At 37.8% G+C, this 24,264-nt stretch overlaps 1 protein-coding gene across 1 annotated transcript in view; it reads left to right on the top strand.

Moving 5' to 3' along the window:
* fkbp1b (FKBP prolyl isomerase 1B) overlaps positions 1-24,264 on the top strand; it is a 102,620-nt gene that overhangs the window by 16,082 nt on the left and 62,274 nt on the right. The gene's annotated exons all lie outside the window — the stretch shown is intronic.

Raw genomic sequence — 24,264 nt, 5'->3', positions numbered from 1 at the left:
TGTGGAATGTGTTTCTGTCTTATACAGTTTGTTTGAAATAACATTTTGAATTCTTCTCTTTCATTTTGAATAGCCCTGTATTATAAAGTAGAATATTTGTGTACCAATTGATGGCAAATATACTGCATTGAGTAACAAGGAAAAAATGGTAACTAAAAATTAAATTAATTAAACAAATGATACAAGATCTTTTCTAAACTTAATTTAAAGCAATGAGGCTTTGTAGCTGAAGAATTAATATTAAGATCAAGGTTTGATATCCTATTGCTAGCCGACAGTCCAGCCCTGACACTTTCTGCAACCCACCAGTGCTCTAATTTTTCATGGTGCGTGCAAAGTGCATTTAGAAGGTGCCATGAAAAAAAAAATCAGGAAATGACTGAATGTCTTGATTGTGTGTGCTTTTACATGTTAATGGATGCTTATTGAAAGAGTGACACACAAAATTAAATTTCAGAAATTGTTTCTTTGCTGGTATGAATTTGAAAAACCTTAGCAAATAAAGCTCCTGGTAGATTAATCATTTGAATTTGAAGCAGAGTGATGAACTATATGAATAATAAATCATTCAAGCTTGAATTTAACCGTGATAGTGAGTCTTTAACTCAGCAGGTTCTTAAAAGAAGTCATGCAGTATCTGATTGAATTCTTTTTGGCTCAGTTTAGTTGCTAAAAAATCAATTGGATGCATTTAAGAAATATTCAGAGGACAGTAGCTAGCTTATAGAGGGATCTTGATTTATGAGAATGGGCTAGTACTGCTTAACAGCTGTGTAGGGGCTTCCTTTGAGAGGCCACATTATATATTTTTAGCGGACAGATATATTACTATTGGATGCCAAGGATGCAACACCATGCTAATTTTATGCAAAACTGAGTAAGGATTTGATAAATTAATTAAGCAATCCACAGTTTACAGTGAGTACAACTTATTAATTTATTAAATCAGTAAGATTAATAAAATTAAAATGCTGTATTATATAAATTACAAATTGCAGGTTCAGTGATAATGTGAAAGAATGTAGAAAGCAAAAAAATATATAATAGATGTATCTTGGACAGTAATGCAAAACACTGTTGACTCATAGAATAAAACACCAGAATATAATGAATGTTTTGGAAGCAGTTTTTAGAGATATGCAAATTTACAAAACAATCAAACAGATGCTATTTTATGTAGCACCTGTCTTTTAGTATCAAAGGTGCACAGGCTTTAGTACAATTGTTTGCCTACTATATTCAGTTGAAGTTCAGGATCGTTAATTGACTTGCTCAGGGTCGCACATTGAATGCAAGGTTTAATCAAGCAGAGTCTCATTGTATTGTTCACCTGTGTTTTAATCCTTTTGCTATGACAGGACAGATTCACCTTATAAATGAGCATTTATTCAGCTCACTATTTTAAAATACTAGTGTTTTTTTTATGTGTCCACAACAGATTATTGCTAGAAGTGGATATTTTCATCTCACATATTGCCTGTCACTAAGTGGAAACATAAGGCGTCAGCATGGCTGCAAAGAACTCACAGCAGGTCTGCTTGCCTCACAACTGAGTGATCCAGTAAAATTTGAAACTTAATTATGCAATTAAGTAGCATATCATTTAGTGTGTGGGCAGTAATGCCTGTAAGAGTAGTGTTTGAATTAATTGTTTTAAAAGGCTTCACATAAATGTTTGGAAGTAATGGGCAGTATGCTGCATAAGAGTAGTGAGTGCTGAATTGGATGCACAATGCTATCAATGTCTGTTATGTTAATCTCAAGCCTCCAATGTCAGAACAAGTCACTTGATCTTCATGGATTGTCCTTTTCCATATAGTGCCTGACTTTATAAAAACCCTCATTTTCACTTTATGGGACAAGCAGTACTGCATACTGTATTTGCTTGGGTCTTGACAACATTGTCTTTGTAAAAATCAGTCTCCATTATTATCTCAAAGTTCTTAGGACTCAATCTTGTTTTCAAACTGAACGGCTTTGTCATTGAAGTTTGTATATCCTTCCTCAGTACAAAGTCGTGCTGTCATAGAGAAAAGTGATGCTAAGTTGCTGTTCTTTCGATATGTTTTGTAATGGTGTAGGTGAATCTGCCCGTTGTAACTGTTTACATTTTCGGCTGACCCATTAATGCTATAAGCTACTTTTAGCATTCCTATTTTTAGAAGATAGCAACACGGTTGTGGACAGGACTAGGGTTAGGTCAGCAACACACAAGTAAAGATAGTAATTTTAGGTAAAAAAGCAAAGGGTCCGCACACTAGAAATAAAGATAAAGAAAGTAGGGAAAAAAACAATTAATAGGTAGCCATACGCAGAAAAACATTACAGGGTTATATGCTTATATAGTTTATGTGGAGCATATGAAGGGCTAGTATTTCATTCAGAATCTGTTCTTCATTTGCATTTAAAGTCTGGGTTTGGCTTAGTCACAAAATTGGTCTCCGAATGTTTTTTACATGAATTGATGGATTGGCATACTTTGTTCAGTTACAACGGTCAAATTCCATTTCTGGTAATATTCGCAACAAAAGAGAGCTATTAATTTGGGTATTATTAGCTAGGTGTTTTGGTATTTGCTAACCTAGCATTCACTGTCAGTAATACTACATGTTCCAGTCAGTAGTGGTCATGAGATTATAGAAAACTTACATTGTACATCAAGTTGTCACAACTGGTGACAACTGATTCTTAGCAGAAATTGTACCACATAGAACAAATAAATAAAATGTCATTGTTAAACTTTAGCATTTATTTAAGCATATGTAGAAGTGACATTATGCTTCTCATAAGCAATTTTCATTGTAGTGATACATTGTATTAATTTTCATGGTTGTTTTGCATATCCATAAGTAAGTTTTATGTTTCACATAACTATTTTTTGGACCTCAGTCAAGCCTTTAATGATTCACTTCCTGCCTGACTATATAATTTAAATTGGAAGTTGGGGTAAGTAGTCCATTTGGGACGTGCATTGATCCACTGCTGTGGGACAAAAGCAGACCTATAATTATAGGGATTATGAGTATGACAATAGGGGGTGAAGTGCAAGCTACCTAACTACATATTTTCAGTTAAAAGTGTAAGTAAGTAGCCTATTAGGGACATGAATTGATGGCAGACAACTACTATGAGACAAATTTAGGGCTGAAGTTAAAAGAATTGTAAGTATGACAATGGGAGTAATGTGTAAGGTAACAGATGGCAGCACTGGAGGCACTTCTTATGTGTATATTAAGGTGGACAAGCTATATGGAGGTTACCAAACCCCTTCTATGAACACTGAGTTGTGGGGTGACAGGCATGCTTTCAGAGGATGGCTATAGGACTTTAGAAGAACATTTCAGATCCCAGAGAGGATTAAGGCTGTTTGGAAGTTAAGCCTGGAAGTGTTCTTGTCCTGGGCCATAAAATCCTCTGTTCATTTTTATTCCTGCTAAGTTTAGTGTTGGGATGCGACTCAGGGAAAGAGTTTGACTGGTAGGTTTAAGAAGGCGAAGAGGAATTGTAGAAAGAAGTACAGGAGGGGAGAGATACTGAGGTGGGAATTGGACCAGCCACCCCACTCACTAGATGAACCATGAAGCAAAATCCACAGATTTTATTTTATTTATTTTGTAATTTTGCTCTTTCTGTTCATTCTCTTCATTGTGTGTTATTTATAATTAAGACACTTTTTCACAATTTTGGTTTCCTAGGTATTCATTCTGAGTTTGAGGGCAGTCTGAGGGCTTTTGGTATTATTCGCACAGTTTGTAGTCCTAGTGCTTGGCTCCCATTATTTGTCTTATGTTTTCTGCTTTGTTGTGCCAAATTACAACACCTTGCAGTATACTGGGAGACGTGTTTTCGTTCAGTTCCTCTTGCAACAACGCAGAAACAAATGAACTCATGTTGAAATCAATGAGTTGATTCAGTTTACTAACAGTGAGCACTTAATTTTAAATTATGGTATTTTAGATAATACAGCATGAAATAATTTTTGTATTTGCAGCTTTTTAGAAAACATTGATAGTTAACTTAAAGGGGTTGCTTTATGTAACTGTGACCTGAAAACTACTCTAAACCATTGGTCATTGCTTTGTGTTATGCATTTATCTTACTGTGAATAGCATCATGTTTTAAGCTTTGGAAAATTATTACTGCAGATCTTATTGCATAGTAGCCAGATATAATCCAGCAGACAAGCTGTTTTGCCAAGCAGCGTGTTCCTGATTAGAACAAGCTGTCTTGCTTATGCATGGCATGTAGCCTCTTTTCATTAGTCTGGTCTTAAGAAAGCCAAAAGGCAGCTGGAGTAAAGCTAAACCAGTCACCCATTTTGAATCAAACAAAACATGTTTCTGAGATAAGCACATGTGTACTATCTTTCAGTGTTAGAAAGCTCCCATAGCTAGTCCTTGCTGTGTTATATTTTCTACATAGTATATTTTAAAGCATTGACTGATGTTAATTTCTTGCATTTTGCTGCACTACAAGGTAGTTGTTTCTTTTCATAAAGTTTATTCTGGAAGAGCCCTCTCATTCATTGTCCTCTTGCCTAATGGCAAATTATTAGAACATAATTTTGATTCATTTTGATAACCATAAGCATTTGTAAATGACAGTCAGAGCCATGATGTTAACAACTATAACCCATTTCTGCCCCATAGTCATCTCTTTTTATTAGCACAAAACGAGCCACCACACAAGCAGCTCCCCTGTGCCCATCACACAATATCGGAAAATAAAGAAAGGAGGAGGTCTCAGTAAGGTTGATCTCTCAGGTCACCAAAACATTTTGACGGTGTCCTTAGAAAAAACTGAAAAATCAACAGTTTAGGAAATGTCTGCTGTGGCCGAATGAGAGCAGCAACAAGCAATAGAATTAAATAACAGGTTTAATTAATCAGCTTCTCATTAAGAGATTGGTTGGAGTGAAATTGGTTAGAGTTTGAAATCCCAGTTTAGCTGGTCATCTGTTGGCTCGTTTCACATCTCATTTCTGTTTCGCTGTCATTTAATAAAGAAAGGAATAAATTCAGAGGACTGAATTTTTTAAAACAAGGCTATTGAAATGAAGGGGAAAGAAATTAATTAGCAGTGAAAACGGCTCACTAATTAGGAAAAGGGTTAGAATGAAAACCTGTAGCCACTACGGTCCTCCTGGCCTGGAGTTTGACACCCCTGGTGTAGATTAAAAAGAACACCAAATGGAGCAGGTAAAATAGTCAAAGAACAGGAAAGAGTAAAAAACATATGGATTTGATTATGAAAATCACTTTTCATTGAGAAGTCTGCCAAAGTTGTAGTTCCAGTATTGCATGAAGTAGAATCACTAGAAGAAAACCACTGTACGCAATATTTTTTAAACTGGTAATTTTTTTTTTTGCACTTTATCTTAAAATATTTAAATATCAATTTAGAACTTCCTCAGAATAAATATGACCATACAGCAAAACAGTTAGCCTAGTGGAGGATTACAAGAGAGGTTGAAATGTAAAAATAAGCAGCTTAAGAGATTGAAGCGATTATGTTAAAGGCATATTTTTAAATCTAAAGTTTGCAAACATTAGGGATGATATATGAGTTGAATCTTAACATCTTTAACAAGTTGGATCTGATAGATTGTACAGTGGTGTGAAAAACTATTTGCCCCCTTCCTGATTTCTTATTCTTTTGCATGTTTGTCACACAAAATGTTTCTGATCATCAAACACATTTAGCCATTAGTCAAATATAACACAAGTAAACACAAAATGCAGTTTTTAAATGATGGTTTTTATTATTTAGGGAGAAAAAAAATCCAAACCTACATGGCCCTGTGTGAAAAAGTAATTGCCCCTTGTTAAAAATAACCTAACTGTGGTGTATCACACCTGAGTTCAATTTCCGTAGCCACCCCCAGGCCTGATTACTGCCACACCTGTTTCAATCAAGAAATCACTTAAATAGCAGCTGCCTGACACAGAGAAGTAGACCAAAAGCACCTCAAAAGCTAGACATCATGCCAAGATCCAAAGAAATTCAGGAACAAATGAGAACAGAAGTAATTAAGATCTATCAGTCTGGTAAAGGTTATAAAGCCATTTCTAAAGCTTTGGGACTCCAGTGAACCACAGTGAGAGCCATTATCCACAAATGGCAAAAACATGGAACAGTGGTGAACCTTCCCAGGAGTGGCCGGCCGACCAAAATTACCCCAAGAGCGCAGAGCGACTCATCCGAGAGGTCACAAAAGACCCCAGGACAACGTCTAAAGAACTGCAGGCCTCACTTGCCTCAATTAAGGTCAGTGTTCACGACTCCACCAGAAGAAAGAGACTGGGCAAAAACGGCCTGCATGGCAGATTTCCAAGACGCAAACCACTGTTAAGCAAAAAAAACATCAGGGCTCATCTCAATTTTGCTAAGAAACATCTCAATGATTGCCAAGACTTTTGGGAAAATACCTTTTGGACTGATGAGACAAAAGTTGAACTTTTTGGAAGGCAAATGTCCCGTTACATCTGGCGTAAAAGGAACACAGCAATTCAGAAAAAGAACATCATCCCAACAGTAAAATATGTTGGTGGTAGTGTGATGGTCTGGGGTTGTTTTGCTGCTTCAGGACCTGGAAGGCTTGCTGTGATAGATGGAACCATGAATTCTACTGTCTACCAAAAAATCCTGAAGGAGAATATCCGGCCATCTGTTCGTCAACTCAAGCTGAAGCGATCTTGGGTGCTGCAACAGGACAATGACCCAAAACACACCAGCAAATCCACCTCTGAATGAATGGCTGAAGAAAAACAAAATGAAGACTTTGGAGTGGCCTAGTCAAAGTCCTGACCTGAATCCAATTGAGATGCTATGGCATGACCTTAAAATAAAGCTGAATTACAACAATTCTGCAAAGATGAGTGGGCCAAAATTCCTCCAGAGCGCTGTAAAAGACTCATTGCAAGTTATCGCAAACGCTTGATTGCAGTTATTGCTGCTAAGGGTGGCCCAACCAGTTATTAGGTTCAGGGGCAATTACTTTTCACACAGGCCCATGTAGGTTTGGATTTTTTTTTCTCCCTAAATAATAAAAACCATCATTTAAAAACTGCATTTTGTGTTTACTTGTGTTATATTTGACTAATGGTTAAATGTGTTTGATGATCAGAAACATTTTGTGTGACAAACATGCAAAAGAATAAGAAATCAGGAAGGGCGCAAATAGTTTTTCACACCACTGTATATGGATAAATATAAAATATGTGGGAAGCACTGCTACCCAATACTAATAATTATGAAAGAGCAAAGTCAGACATTGACAATTTGCTAATAAATCTTATTGCTTAAGCGTAGTTGAAAGAAAGCATTAATGGGAAAGAAATGTATTTAACACTGCTTTGGTTATGCATTGTTGGTGTAATAGAGCAGTGGTTCCCAACATTTTCTATCGCCCACACCTCTAGAAAATGTTTGATTTATGTTCGCACCCCCTACAAAAGTACACATTTGAAGATGAAGAAATCAAATATCTAATTTTTGAAACACAAATTGAAGCACATACTGTCCTGTATAGTGGGAAGCCATAGTAGAGGGGATTGGGTATAGTGGGACAGGCCCTGATAGTTTCATATGTTTTATTGATTTGTTTGAAGAAATAACAAATCAGTTCCTAAAATATCTGTTGAACTCTACCTTCAATTTGACAAGATCTGGTAGAGATGCAAAACCTTTTGGTTCTGTCCCTGTCTTGCCTCTTATTCTACTTGCATTTGCCTTCTTGTTAAACTGTCACCCAGATTATAGCCTTATTCAGAGTTGTCTTAGATGCAATTGCTTAATGTTCAGGCTGACACAGTGGCCTTTGTTACTTGAATAATTTTCTGTCTAAATATTCCTCTCTTGGGAGAGTTAATTTCTACCTTCTTTTCATCACTGGCTTATAAAGACACTTTATTATTGAATAAATGCACTTTGCTTAACAGAAGTCATCTCTGATATTTGATAAAGTATAACCGTCTTTTGGATATAGGCATTCATGAATACATCCTTTGAAAGGAAAAGTACAAATCCAATGGGATTTTTTTGTAAACATTAATACAATTGTGTCTTCTTTTATTATATTATAATTACTAGCAAAATACCCGCGCTTCGCAGCGGAGAAGTAGTGTGTTAAAGAAGTAATGAAAAAGAAAAGGAAACATTTTAATAATAACGTAACATGATTGACAATGTAATTGTGTTGTCATTGTCATGAGTGTTGCTGGCATATATATATATATATACACACACACACACAAACATATAAACATATATATACACATATATATACATATACATACATATATACATTGTGGAAGTTGGCCCGGACACAGACAGGCAGACACGTTCATGTCACCCACAAACACGTTTATTTACAATATTTACAAGTAATTGCTACGGTCACACAGACCCGAATAATGGTCACTAAGACCCAAATTAGTGCACAAAACAAACCTCAAAGTCACAGTCCTGGCCATAATGCCTTTCTGTCGGGCCTCCACACTCCTCTCTGCCTTGTCCTTCTTCCACCCGACTCTTGCCTCGAATGAAGGGAGACAGCCCCTTTTATACATTCCCCGGATGAGCCCCAGGTGTTCCCGGCATTCCTCTTCTGGCCACGCCCCAGCGTGGCGGAAGTGCCGGCTGTCCTCCCGGCAGCTCTCCGGGCGCCGTCCTAATTTTTCCCCCCAGCACTTCCTGGTGTGGCGGAAGTGCTGGGGTAACAGGTCCCCAAGGCATTTAGGCACCTCCTGGCGGTGACCACGGGCCCCTAAAGGGTGGAGCTTCCATGCCCTGTACCCGTGGCCCCCAAAGCAACCAGGAAGGCGACCCCCACGTGATCCAGGGTGGGCACAGACCCACATCCAGTCCCTCATGGCGTCCCGGCCGGGTCATAGCCCCTGGCATCCCTGACAACATATATACATATACAGTGGTGTGAAAAACTATTTGCCCCCTTCTTGATTTTTTATTCTTTTGCATGTTTGTCACACAAAATCATCAAACACATTTAACCATTAGTCAAATATAACACAAGTAAACACAAAATGCAGTTTTTAAATGATGGTTTTTATTATTTAGGGAGAAAAAATCCAAACCTACATGGCCCTGTGTGAAAAGTAACTGCCCCTTGTTAAAAAATAACCTAACTGTGGTGTATCACACCTGAGTTCAATTTCCGTAGCCACCCCCAGGCCTGATTACTGCCACACCTGTTTCAATCAAGAAATCACTTAAATAGGAGCTGCCTGACACAGAGAAGTAGACCAAAAGCACCTCAAAAGCTACACATCATGCCAAGATCCAAAGAAATTCAGAAACAAATGAGAACAGAAGTAATTGAGATCTATCAGTCTGGTAAAGGTTATAAAGCCATTTCTAAAGCTTTGGGACTCCAGCGAACCACAGTGAGAGCCATTATCCACAAATGGCAAAAACATGGAACAGTGGTGAACCTTCCCAGGAGTGGCCGGCCGACCAAAATTACCCCAAGAGCGCAGAGATGACTCATCCGAGAGGTCACAAAAGACCCCAGGACAACGTCTAAAGAACTGCAGGCCTCACTTGCCTCAATTAAGGTCAGTGTTCACGACTCCACCATTAGAAAGAGACTGGGCAAAACGGCCTGCATGGCAGATTTCCAAGACGCAAACCACTGTTAAGCAAAAAGAACATTAGGGCTCGTCTCAATTTTGCTAAGAAACATCTCAATGATTGCCAAGACTTTTGGGAAAATACCTTGTGGACTGATAAGACAAAAGTTGAACTTTTGGAAGGCAAATGTCCGTTACATCTGGCGTAAAAGGAACACAGCATTTCAGAAAAAGAACATCATACCAACAGTAAAATATGGTGGTGGTAGTGTGATGGTCTGGGGTTGTTTTGCTGCTTCAGGACCTGGAAGGCTTGCTGTGATAGATGGAACCATGAATTCTACTGTCTACCAAAAATCCTGAAGGAGAACGTCCGCCATCTGTTCGTCAACTCAAGCTGAAGCGATCTTGGGTGCTGCAACAGGACAATGACCCAAAACACACCAGCAAATCCACCTCTGAATGGCTGAAGAAAAACAAAATGAAGACTTTGGAGTGGCCTAGTCAAAGTCCTGACCTGAATCCAATTGAGATGCTATGGCATGACCTTAAAAAGGCGGTTCATGCTAGAAAACCCTCAAATAAAGCTGAATTATAACAATTCTGCAAAGATGAGTGGGCCAAAATTCCTCCAGAGCGCTGTAAAAGACTCATTGCAAGTTATCACAAACGCTTGATTGCAGTTATTGCTGCTAAGGGTGGCCCAACCAGTTATTAGGTTCAGGGGGCAATTACTTTTTCACACAGGGCCATGTAGGTTTGGATTTTTTCTCCCTAAATAATAAAACCACCATTTACAAACTGCATTTTGTGTTTACTTGTGTTATATTTGACTAATGGTTAAATGTGTTTGATGATCAGAAACATTTTGTGTGACGAACATGCAAAAGAATAAGAAATCAGGAAGGGGGCAAATAGTTTTTCACACCACTGTATATACACATATACAAATATATACATATATATACATATATACAGATATATATATACAGTAATCCCTCCTCGATCGCGGGGGTTGCGTTCCAGAACCCCCCGCGATAGGTGAAAATCCGCGAAGTAGAAACCATATGTTTGTATGGTTATTTTTATATATTTTAAGCCCTTATAAACTCTCCCACACTGTTAACATTATTAGATCCCTCTAGACATGAAATAACACCCTTTAGTCAAAAGTTTAAACTGTGCTCCATGACAAGACAGAGATGACAGTTCTTTCTCACAATTAAAAGAATGCAAACGTATCTTCTCTTCAAACGAGCGCCATCAGGAGCAGAGAATGTCAGAGAGATAGAGAGAGCGTGACAGAAAAACAAACAATCAAAAAATCAATACGTGCTGTTGGGCTTTTAAGTATGAGCACTGCGATAAAGCAGCCGCAAAGAAGGGAGCAATGTGAAGGCAGTCTTTCAGCATTTTTTAGAGGAGCGTTAGTATCTTCTAAACAAACAGCCTCTGTGCAAACAGCCCCTCTGCTCACACCCCCTCCGTCAGGAGCAGAGAACGTCAGAGAGAGAGCGCACGAGATTAAAGCCAAGAATCAAAAAATCAATACGTGCTTTTGGGCCACCGCGATAAAGCAGCATTTCTTAGAGGAGCGTCCATATCTTCTAGGCAAACAGCCCCTCTTCTCACACCCCCTCCGTCAGGCGCAGAGAATGTCAGAGAAAGGCAGAGAAAAGCAAACAGTCCGCTCGGGGAAGCACATCGTATATCATTGAGGAGTTTTAGTTAATATATAAATATAAAAGCTTCTAAGCCATCCGCCAATAGCGTCCCTTGTATGAAATCAACTGGGTAAACAAACTGAGGAAGCATGTACCATAAATTAAAAGACCCATTGTCCGCAGAAATCCGCGAACCAGTGAAAAATCCGTGATATATATTTAGATATGCTTACATTTAAAATCCGCGATGGAGTAAAGCCGCGAAAGTTGAAGCGCGATATAGCGAGGGATCACTGTACACATATATATATATACATACATATATATATATATATACATACATATACATATATATACACACATACATATATACTGTATATACACATATATATATACAAATCTACATATATATATCTGCATATATATATTAGGGGTGGGACTCAATTAAAAAAATTAATCTAATTAATTAGAGGCTGTGTAATAATTAATCTTGATTAATCGTATGTAATCACACATGAAAATTTGCCCCAAATTGCAAATGTTTTTTTTTAAATTTAAAACGGTTTTAGTGGGCGACAGAATCAAATAATAGATATGGACATGAATATTGTAAACTCAAGCTCTTTTAATTTCTGAAAAAAAAAATGCTTTTAAACTGCATTTCAATTCAAAACAGAAACAAAAATATCAACCCTGGCTAAAATTGGGCAGACTTAAAAATAAATCGGTATTCTAAGTACTTTAAGTACATTTTCAGAATGGTATTGTCTTTAAATAATAATAACCAAAATTTCAACATAAAGTGCAGTTTTTCTTCTTAAAAAAATAAGGCAGAAACATAAAAGGTAATTTGACCAGCTTAATCTTTAAACTCTGAGTAACCTTAGCCAAAATTATTTTGTACATTAGGCTAAAACATTTTTTAATTAGATGTAATTAGAATTACTAACGGTCACGGAAGTCCAATGATCCCCAGTAAGAGCCACAAAGTCCGCTTTTTGTAATGCATCTAATTTTTATTGCTTTTCAGTGTGCACAAAACCATGCTTTTATCAAGGCTTCCGTCGGGTAGTCTTTTGAAATGAAATTTTCCTCCGATCAGTCGTAGGAACGCGCTTTATTCTCTAACATTGTTGTAGCTCCGATGTGTACATCAATGTAATCGATATACCAGGAAATCATGCATTGACAAAAGTTCCCCTTTGCTTGGAATTGAAAGTGTGATTAAATGCGTTATTTTTTTAACGCGTTATGGAGTACATGCATCGAAGCTTCTCAGCTGTGCTTGTGCTAAGAAAAGGAAACATTTTAAAAATAACGTAACATGATTGTGAATGTAATAGTTTTGTGACCGTTATGAGTGTTGCTGTCATCAAGGATTTGATTATAATTTCTTTCAATCAGGGTCGTATTTGGACAGTTTGCACAAAACCACGCTTTTATCAAGGCTTCCGTCGGGTAGTCTTTTGAAATGAAATTTGCCTCCGATCAGTCTTAGGAACCCTTTCGCTTTGTATCCATTATTCATAAAGCTTCATTTGGTGATCTGTCTTTCTGCGTTAACTGCATATTTTTTCATACGTCTCAAACCAAGGGGATGCAAGGGTAAAATGAATTGGGAAGCGCACGTACATACTAAGTGCACCCCCTGTCGGGAATCAAACCTTTGACGTCGGTGCTAGAGGCGAAGTCTCTACCATTGCGCCACGGCGTGTGGTTTGTCTATCTGAGAGTATGTAGATCGGGGTATATATATACTTTCTGTATATATATATATACCCACGCTTCACAGCGGAGAAGTAGTGTGTTAAAGAAGTTATGAAAAATAACGTAACATGATTGTCAATATACAGTAATTGTTTTGTGACTGTTATGAGTGTTGCTGTCATTAAGGATTTGATTATCATTATTTCTTTCAATCAGGTTCGTACTTGTAGGATGTGTTGTGTTCAAGTTACATTCCGTGTTTGTCAATCTTTGTAAAGATAACAGGTTTCATTCATTGATTCGTTTCTTACTGCATCAATAAACAGCTCGTCTTCTTCTTTATCCGAGACGTGACACACTGCATGCACGGGGTTTTTTTTACACTGTCTTCCTTTAGCGGGACATTGACTTTTTCCACCGTGTGCTTTGTTTCCGCAGTAGCTGCACTTATGAATATGCTTGTATGTATCACACGCTTCATATTTTTTTTCTGCCTTCTCAATTGCGTAATTCGGTTTTTGTTCAGCACTCTTTGGAACTGTTGCTTTTTGTCTGTGCACTGCGTCTTTTCATGTGAGCCGCTCGGTGTACATGCATCGAAGGTTCACAGCTGTGCTGGTGCCATCTCGTGCGATGTCCTCCGCTGTATTTAATGTTAGCTAAGACCCGGCACTTAAAAGTTTCTCTTGCAGTTTCTCTCACAGTTTCGCTGAGTTTGTGCCAAACACCACCCTGACCATCTCATCTTCCTCTGCATAAGCACAGTCCTTCACCTGTGAATATTTAGCGGCAGTGTTTCTATTGGATTGCTGCTGACGGACGGCCTTATATGGACAGGCACTAAATTACATGGGAGGCGTAACTCCGCCTCCCACAGGCATCGAGCAGAAGTCTATTATAGTATATAGACGAAAAAATAGGTTCCAGTTATGACCATTACGCGTAGAATTTCGAAATGAAACCTGCCCAACTTTTGTAAGTAAGCTATAAGGAATGAGCCTGCCAAATTTTAGCCTTCTACCTACACGGGAAGTTGGAAAATTAGTGATGAGTCAGTGAGTCAGTCAGTGAGTGAGTGAGTGAGTCAGTGAGGGCTTTGCCTTTTATTAGTATAGATTATGCTCTTAAATTGATTTGTCAAAAGAGGGGCTTGTGTTATGTGCCATAATAGACAATCAGCAGGGAATTATAAAGCCTAAGTATAATACTGTGTATATAATACAGGTTTAACAGTGATGTTTTCCCTGAAGTGATGGGAGACAAAAAAAGAAGGATAAGTTCTTGAAATCTATGAAATCTACTTATTGATAGTGTACCAACTGAGTAACTGAAGTGTATTAAGTATAATACATCTGGTGATGACTGAGATGCCATTGTCAAGCTACAGCCAACAACAGGGATGGATGTAAGGTATGACAAAAATACACTGATAGAAAGTGAAAAAAGAACACCCAGAAGAAATGCAGTTTGGAAAGCTCTTACATATAAGGTAAAGATTGAGGGTGCAGATGATTTTTTGATCAAACTCCCAAAGTCAGTTGAGCTTTATAGTGTGATACAGTGGATGGCGAAGATCACACCAGTAGTATAAATAGAGGGTGCATATAGTGGACTTTCATGAATCAGGATGTTCCATCTATCAAATTACGGTGCAAATTGTAAGGGAGGTGTCTGCAGTGCATTGGTGTAGGCGATAATTGGAAGAAGTGCATAATCGTAGTTGGAAATATGGTTCTGGATAGCCCAGACATGCAGATGATGTCAAGACCCAGAGGTACTTGAAGAGAGGCTGTGACATACCCACTGTTTTACCCTAAATGCCCACCTGGAACATATAAATTTGTCTTTTGGAAGTAGGACTGCAGTTATGCATTCCCCTGGCAATGACTGCCACTCACTTGTCATTACTGTCATGGTATTAGCAAAAATGCAGATTGACCAACACTTTCTATGCCAGCAAAATCATCCACCTGGTTCTCATCCTATTCCTATTATATCTGAAATGAAAGATTTATTTTTCCAGCAAGACAACAACCGTCCACATTCTGCCCATGTAACTCAATGTTCTCTAATAGCTGTTTATCGAGTCACCTGACCAACATCCACTCCCTGATTGGAATAGATTAGATTAGATTATAATTGGACCTAGAGGTGCAGAGAGCATGTATTGACATTTCACAGAGGGACACCTATAATCTGTATGATCATTTGCATGCCACAGTGGAGGCCTGTATTGTTAGCACGCTGAGGTAACACCTACTATTAATGTGAGTATAGTATGTTGTGACACTCTATATACCCAGTACACCATGTTATATCACTTTTGTGTGTGATCATGCTTTAAACACACTTGGATTATTTTTCAACTGAAATCTCTTTTTGGGTAGTTCCATATAGTGAACTCCTATACTGTATGTCTTTTCACTAAACGTATGGTGTTATAAAAAACACTTTTTAAGTATATTTGACAATTTTCAAGTATACTGTATCTTGATGTAAAATTCTGAAGAAACCTGACTATTGTATTGTTTGTAATTTATGTTAAACTGGAGAAAAACATATTTATTTGTTAAAAAAAGAGTATGTGTATTCTGATAAAATTGCTCTATTGCATGTAACAACTTGTTTTTGAGAGTTACAGTACCATTTCATATTGGCCTGATTCCAGTTGACATAATACAGCGTAGTTTTGAGTTATATAAGTTATGGTAAACATTTGCAATGTCAAATAATTAAGCTGTGAATAGATTTAATCAGTGGTGTAAATGTGTTATCAGTCTGGCACAGTACAATGTTGACTATGTTTGAGCGTGAACTTATGGTACTGTATAGTAAATATAGTGGTGTGAAAAGCTAATATTGTTTGAAGCAAAAGCAATCTAAAAATATTTCACCAGTTGTTCATGTGCATAACAATTAAGAGATTTGGAGTTTTGCATTCATTACAAAGAGGTTAAAAGCATATGAAAATAATGGTAATTTGTTTCCTAACTGCTCGTTTTGGTCTATCTGATACACCCCTGGTTACAATACCAAATGAATAAAGTTTCCTCATCTGCATTTGATTGTCAGAGTATTAAGTCTTTTATTAGATGCCAGTTATTTTATTGTTTGTCTTTTTCTACTCTTTATGAAATTATTTTCAGAAAAGGGACTAATTATTGGCACGCTCTTGCTGTCTGTAGTACTTTCATAGCACATTATTATTTTAATTGAACAACTTGAATGCATGTTGCCTACAATCAGATTTGATTATAATTTCATGCTTACTTAAATAAAATCAAATCAAAAATGTATCGAGAATTCTGACTGCAAGCTTTCTTTTACAAAAAATGTACAAGAAATAAAGTGATTTCCATAGTGGGAATATTTGATTTATGGATTATGGACCAACTTAGTTGTTTTCCTATTACTGCTTATTTCAGGACGAACCCTTTGAAATGTATTTATGTAGCTGTATTTCTTAGTTGATTTATTAATAATCCACAGTGTATTTTTCACAATTTTGATATTAATACTGTTAAAAGCTGCATTATTGTTTCTGCTTGCACTGTTTTTTAATGTGCTTAATAGTTTATCAACTTGACACCAGATTATTTTTATGAAGAGATTTGAGGTAGACAGATTAATATTATTTATGACCTGCGCAATTACAAGAGAATACTATTGCAAATGCTTTTTCCTCACTTATGTGATAAACTGCCTGAATAAGAATTGCAGCCTGTTGTTTTCCATTATAAACAAGAGCTCTACAGAAGGTGGTTCTTGTACATTAAATTAAATGTAAGCAACAAATGTTTAAGAACAAATTCGCATAGCAGTTATATAGGAGATTGCTAGTTTTTTATATACTTTTATTTCAAAGTTCATTTGGTCATCCTTGTTTATACTGTACAGGAAGCTTGTTTCTTCTGTCATTGTATGTATTATAAATTTTGCAATAAATTCAAATTTATAATATGCATTTAGCACTGTCAATAAGTACCTATGGTGGCACTATGGTAGTGTTGCTGCCTTACAGTAAGGAGATCAGGGTTTGCATACTGGATCCTCCCTGTGTGGCACATGCATGTTGTCTCTGTGTCTGTGTGGATGTCCTCCAGACGAATCTGGATTCTTCTCACAGTCCAAAAACATGCAGGTTAGGTGTATTGGCGATGCTATATTGGTGCCTTGTATATGTGTCTATGCGTGTGTTTGTTCACCCTGCGATGGACTGGCACCTTGTGCAGGGTTTGTTCCTGCCTTGCAATCTATGCTAGCTGGGATAGGATCAAGATCCCTCAACCAGGACCCTTATCTGGATTAAGTGTGTCAAAAAATAAAACGAAAGAAGTACTTACTTTTAATCTTCAGTTCAATACAGTCATAGTCCATTTTTTCATTAATGCTAGGTTTGCATGAATCAAAATAAATAAAGTGAACGTTTGAAAAAGTACTATCAGGTCACTAAACTAATGATTACAGGCTTATCATTTGCATAGTGATGTAGGCAAAAACCAGTCAATTGAGGCTTTCTTAGAGTTGGCAAGAGTTCGGCATACAAAGCAAGAACTACCCAAGGCAAAACATTTCATAGTTGGTTCCTGAAAAAAGCTGCTGGAAGCATAACAGCAAGCAGCCTATACTATCCTCCTGATGCTAGTGAAGCTAGTGGAAAGTTATAAAAGCCCTGGAGGAGCTGCAGACATTTTCTCAAACCATATTCTTAGAAGTTTTTTTTTGCTGTTAAATGAATTATATTTAAGTACAGGTCTTTTTTGTTCTTGTTCTGCTTTACAACTTTTAAAAATATTTCACCTATATAAAAACATCAGTACATAATTTTGTGAAGCAAATAATCTTTATATATAATACGCTGCCCTGGCTCTTCATTTGTCTGTCCAGGATTTTAAATCACCTGTAGCTCGCAAACCGTTTGATCTATTGACATTTTTGGTGCACATATACAACGTGACGCCGTCACTTCCCCTACCTCTTCATATCTTAAATTATTCTTGAGGCAGATTGAAGACTTATGTGCCTGCTTAAGTGAAAAAAATAAAGAAAATATGCTAACTGAATTTAACGCGAAAAGAGCCAGGCGAAAGAAGAGAAGAAGCAGGCCCCTAGGGTGGAGAAAAGAACAGCTGCTCAGGAAGCAGCAAGCGCATCAACCTCTGAACAAACAAATGCTAAACATATAGAAAAGGGTATGAAAACTATGAATGCTCAATGTTCAGTGCTCCGTTACTGGTGTACAATATTAGGGAATGTCACAGGAGCAAGAAAGTCTTTCTCTCTTCTGGTGTCCATGATAAAAAGGGCATGGAGAAAGGAGGTGAAGGGTATACAAAAGCTTTCTTGTCTTTTACTTGCATAACATCGCCAAAGCCCAACCTCCACATTTTCTGCTCCATCTATAATAATAAAAGGCAAGGCCCTCACTCACTCACTCACTCACTCACTCACTCACTCACTCACTCACTCACTCACTCACTCACTCACTCACTCACTCATCACTAATTCTCCAACTTCCCGTGTAGGTAGAAGGCTGAAATTTGGCAGGCTCGTTCCTTACTGCTTACTTACAAAAGTTGGGCAGGTTTAATTTTTCGAAATTCTAGGCGTAATGGTCATAACTGGAACCTATTTTATCGTCTATATACTGTAATAGACTTCAGCTCGATGGCTGTAGGAGGCGGAGTTGCGTTTCACATCATCACGCCTACCACTTAATTGAGTGCCTGCCCATATAAGGTAAAGTAAACACTTAAATTTTTCCTCCTTTCCCTGAGCTATAGCCTAGACAACTGCAAACACGGGATCCCATTTCTAGACCGCGGCAAACTATTATTAAGGTGCTTCGCACTTTGTTTTGCACGTATACGATTATGAGGTCGTCAGGTCGGATTATGAAGACACGCACAGGAGTGGAGGACCGACAATGCCATCCCGGCTGGTTAATGGCAGGGACGTCTCTCCAGTCTACACGAGACCCACCGCGACGGTCCCCAAAAGGCGCTCATATCGTCAGCAAAGATGTCTCTCTACACTATATAAAAGAAAAAGGTAAGTTTCCTTTCTTTACACATTTTTTCCTTTTATCCAAACTAAAGCCTATCTCTCTTAACACCGCAGAGGACACAAAACTAATTTTCTTTAATTGCTGGTAATGCCGGTAAGGCACATTACCACAGGCAAAAATTTGGACGTTCACATACAAAATGTAATTTCTATTCCACAGCGGTTGTGTAACGCCTTTCAAAAGGGATCAACTACCGAGAGATAATCCATATACATTTTAGCTGCTGTTAGTACTACTTACCTGTTGTGTTATACCGTCTTTAAAATGTAGTTTGCCCGAAACCACTCCAATAGTGCTCAATGTATCTTTACTTCTTAAAACGTTAATGTTTTACTGTTTAATAACTTATAGACTACATTTTATTTTTTTCCCTTGCACTCAGTGAGCGAGGCCAATGGGTAATCATCTATATATATACATATACACACACACACACACACACACACACACATAGACACATACATATATTTAAACATATATACCTGTGTGTTTGTATATATATATATATATATATATACATATATATATATACATATATACACACACCTATCTACATTATATATACAGTGATCCCTCGCTATATCGCGCTTCGACTTTCGCGGCTTTACTCCATCACGGATTTTAAATGTAAGCATATCTAAATATATATCATGGATTTTTCTGGAACGCAACCCCCGCGATCGAGGAAGGATTACTGTACACACATACATACACACACACACACACACATAGATATATATATATATATATATATATATATATATATATATATATTTGTATGTGTGTGTATATATAATGTAGATATGTACTGAAACTGATTATGACAGCAGAAATCCAAGCTGTGAGAAAACACTAAAAAAGAGGTGTGTCAGACGTTGTGGTACATTTTCTGATGCAGCTAGACAAAAACAACTTTGTGGCACTGCCGCCAAATACTCGCAGCAAATCTACAACTTAATAGAGACGCTGCCGCTAAATACTCGCATAGCGATTTGGGTAGTGAACACTTCGATGAATGAAACCTGTTATCTTTGCAACGGTTGGCAAACACGGAATGTAACTTGAACACAACACGTTTTCCAAATACGAACCTGATTAAAAGAAATAATGATAATCAAATCCTTGATAACAACAACACTCATAACAGTGACAAAACAATTACTTTGACAATCATGTTATGTTATTTTTAAAATGTTTCCTTTTCTTTTTCATAACTTCTTTAATACACGACTTCTCTGCTACAAAGCGCAGGTATTTTGCTAGTCAAAAATAAATGAGAAAAATGTAAACTCTTTCTTGATAATACCTGCAATTGTTTGCTCCAAACCAAGAACATCTTCAATAAACAAGGTAGCCTATGGCACCCCAAAACTTTAAATAACTTTTTTTTTGTATGGCATTCTTTGAGGCTCTACAGTTGGCTACTTTTTTATCTTTACTTTTTTAATAATTTGCATTTGGTCAGTTGAAATGATTCATTTGAGATTTTAGCAATTCTGAATCTGGGCAACTGAAGTAAAATTAAGCAACATATCTGTAAAAACTAAATAAACCCTTGAGTACCAAATTTTGCTGAATGACTGCAACAAGCGTCATTCAGAAATGTAAACTAAAATCTGCATTATTCAAATAAGAAAGCAGCAAAAAGTTTGCAAGTTAAGTAGTGTGCTCCATTAAAAACAAAAATTTGTTTCTGTTCGAGAAATAAGTCAAAACAGTGAGGATCTGAGTTTAAGACCTTTGTTCTCAATGGTATGAATTTATATCTCTCAATATCCCCAAGTCTCCTTCACACAGAACATGAGAAAGTATTGTCATAATCATCTAGTAAATTTAGTAGGACTTGTTCATCTACTTATATCTACCAGAATAATCTAGAAATTAGACAATGATGCAAATGGCGGCGAGTGTGCATTGCAAGATCCAGTGTCTCCCCAGTTTTTGCGAATTGGTAGTAATATGGTTAATATTTTCATTTATTTTTCCCCGATACAGTTGTGCAAATACAATTTATAGCTGACTAGAACTTTAGAACATTGGCTCCCTTTGAAAAAAAGCAGCAGTGAACAATGTTCAACTACCACTGCAGATAGCCAGGACACCGCGTTCTAGTGAATTAGTTCCACTGACGAGGAAGAACCCATCAGTGACATCAAGAATGTAAACTTAGGATAGGGAAGTGTGGAGGTATTTGGGCTAGGATTCAGCTAACCCCCCACCATCTGCCTCTGCCGAACATTTTTCTCATCAATTTTCAGTCTCTGGCGAACAAACTAGATGAACTATGACTATGGATCTCCTCACACACATGTATCACAGACTGCAACATCATGATTTTCACAGAAACATGGTTAAATAACTGTATCCCTGTTTTCCTCTAGGGGGCGCTAGCTCCCTGGAAATACGTTCTTTTTTAATTGCAGTGTCTTAACCTGAACCTAAATAGATATATTATAAAGAGGTGATATCCCTCCCATAGTGATACGGCGGTAAGAAATCACATAAGTGAAAATAGCTTGGCTTCCTTTAATGAAGATTTACATGGCATTACAGACGAGGAAGCCATAGCAAGAGTTTTCACCAAAGTGGGATCTTGATGTATACAGTCTGCCATTTTTGTCACTGTGCTGGAAGGATTTTTAGGATTGTATGATGGCATCTCCCATCCATCTGTCGGCTTCAAAGGTGTGCCGGGCAATGTTCCAAGGTTTTATACCCTTTTTCCATGTGCAGGCCCCATCTTAGGTAAATCATGCCATTCCAAACAAGGAAAAGAAGATTCAATGTCATGCTGACTCTGTCATACAGAAATAGTATTATGCCCATTTTTATAGTTGTCCCTTTCTTGTCTTCTAATGCTTGCCTAGCAGATCTAAATGTTGAGCCCCTGTGTGCTAAATCTGGCCTTGTGTTAGCTGTATATGTGAGTGGATTAATAAAATAGTTTTTGTACAGAGCACAGTGACTTATTAAACTTGTGTACTTATTACAATCTTGGACAATGCTATTGAGCTGGAGGGGTGCACTGTTTTCAGTGCCAACAGAACAAGACATTACATCAATAATACAAAAGACAGAGGTCTGGACATTTATTTGAACTATGCTTGGTGTGTAGACACTACTGTAGTGGAAAGTCATTGCTCTGATGATCTCGAATATCTGATGATTAAGAAGAGACCTTTTTACCTACCCTGGGAATTCTCGTCTATTGTTATCACTGCCGTGTATGTACCACTGGATGCTAATATTAAGCTTGCAATGAAAGAACTGCATTCTGCTGTTAGCAAAAAACAAACAGCACATGCAGATAGGGCTTTCAATACTGTGGGTGATTTCAATCATTGCATCTTTAGAACTGTATTCCTTAAGTTTTATCAAAACATCTGCTGCCCCATCAGAGGAGATAGAATCTTGGACAATGTGTATACTAATATTACTGAGGCATTCAAGGCCTTTCCTCTCCCCCACCTTGGACAATTTGGATCACCTCTATCTGCTCCTGCTCCTGCTCCCCAAATATAGACCACTTATCAGACGTGCGAATTCTCCAGTGAGAATGGTGAAAATCAGACCAGAAGAGGCAGACTGTACAGCGGAAGTTTCAGTACACAGACTGGAGCTTGTCTGCCACCTGTGCCGTTGGGACTTGGAAGTGGACATTGAAAGGTACACCTCTTCTGTTCTAGATTACGTCAGTATAAGCATTAATGAAGTTACAATGCAATAACAGCATAAGACCTTCACTAACCAGAAGCCTTGGAAACCACACAACACCGCTTTCATATCTGGTGACTCTGAGAGCTGCAGAACATCTAGGGCCAACATGAAAAAGGGCATTAGGAAAGCCAAACAGAAATACAAGCAACAAATTGATCATTTCAAGAACTCCGACCTCAGACATATGTGGCGAGGCATCCGGACCATCACAGAATACAGGAAGGTGAATACAACCTCAACTACATGATCAGTCCCTCAGACTTACCACCTCCACTGTACAACTGAGTAAAGTGAATGCATTCAGGGCTGCTGGTCCTGGTGACATATCCGGGTGTGTGCTTAAGGCCCGTGCAGAGCAACTGTTTCGAGGTCTTCAGTAAAATCTTCAACTTGTCTCTGTTCCGGGCTGTCATCTCTGCATGCCTCAAGTCCACAACAATTGAACTGGTGCCTAAACTATCCTTTCCAGGGAGCCTAAATGACTACCACCCTGTTGTACTTGCCTCAATCATCAACAAGTGCTTTGAGAGATTGGTTGGTTCTGAACCACATCATTCAGCCTATGTAGAGGAGGTTCAGAACTTGGCAACATGGTGTGCTGACAACAACCTCACCCTCAACACTTAGATCATCAAAGAGCTCATAGTGGATTACCAGAAAACTAAAGGCAGCAGACACACTCCCTTCCATATAAATGGGGCTGAGTTTGAGTGTGCTTCCAGTTTCAAATTCCTGGGCATCTATATCACTGAGGACTTTTCTTGGGTAATAAACACTTTCAATCAGGTTAAGAAAGCACAGCAGCGACTTTACTTTCTGCAGAGGCTAAAACCTGCCTGTTAGGTAAGATTCTTTTAAAATTTTACCACTGCACTGTCAAGAGCGTATTGACTAATCACATTACAGTGTGGTACCTCTCCATAGCTGACAGGAAGGCCCTGCAGTGGGTGGTAAAAACTGCCAAGCACATTATTGGCATCCTGCTGCCGAATATCGCTGACCTGCAGCATATACAGTGTGTGTGATGGGCTCGCAGCATCATCAAGGGTGCCTCTTCCCATCAGGGAGACGCTATAGTACCCTTTGGAGGATATTAACCAGTTTCATTCATAAAAACATCAACATTCTAAGCTCTCAACCCTCACCACTAAGTAGCTGACTCTTCTAAATTTCAATAACTTCTGGCTGCACTCTATGTATATTTTTTACCTGCTTCCATACTTTATATGTATACTGTCCATAAAATATTTCATATATTTATATTTATTCTCACAATGTTTCTGTATGTATTGATATATACAGTATATAACTTAATTCAAAGAAAAATAAAGCTCTCATTAAGAAATAAATATTTTTAACAAAAGCACATGTGCCGCAATTGTTGGCACCCCTGCATTTAATACTTTGTTCAACCTCCCTTTGCCAATAGAACAGCAGAGAGTCTCTTCTTGTAATCTTTTATAAGGTTGGAGAATACAGAGCATGGGATCCAAGACCATTCTTCTTTACATAATCTCTC

The sequence above is a fragment of the Polypterus senegalus genome, chromosome 3 (genome assembly GCF_016835505.1).
Source record: "Polypterus senegalus isolate Bchr_013 chromosome 3, ASM1683550v1, whole genome shotgun sequence".
NCBI lineage: Eukaryota > Metazoa > Chordata > Cladistia > Polypteriformes > Polypteridae > Polypterus > Polypterus senegalus.
The sequence above is the reverse complement of the archived record's forward strand: the minus strand, read 5'-3'. Positions and strand labels throughout refer to the sequence as shown.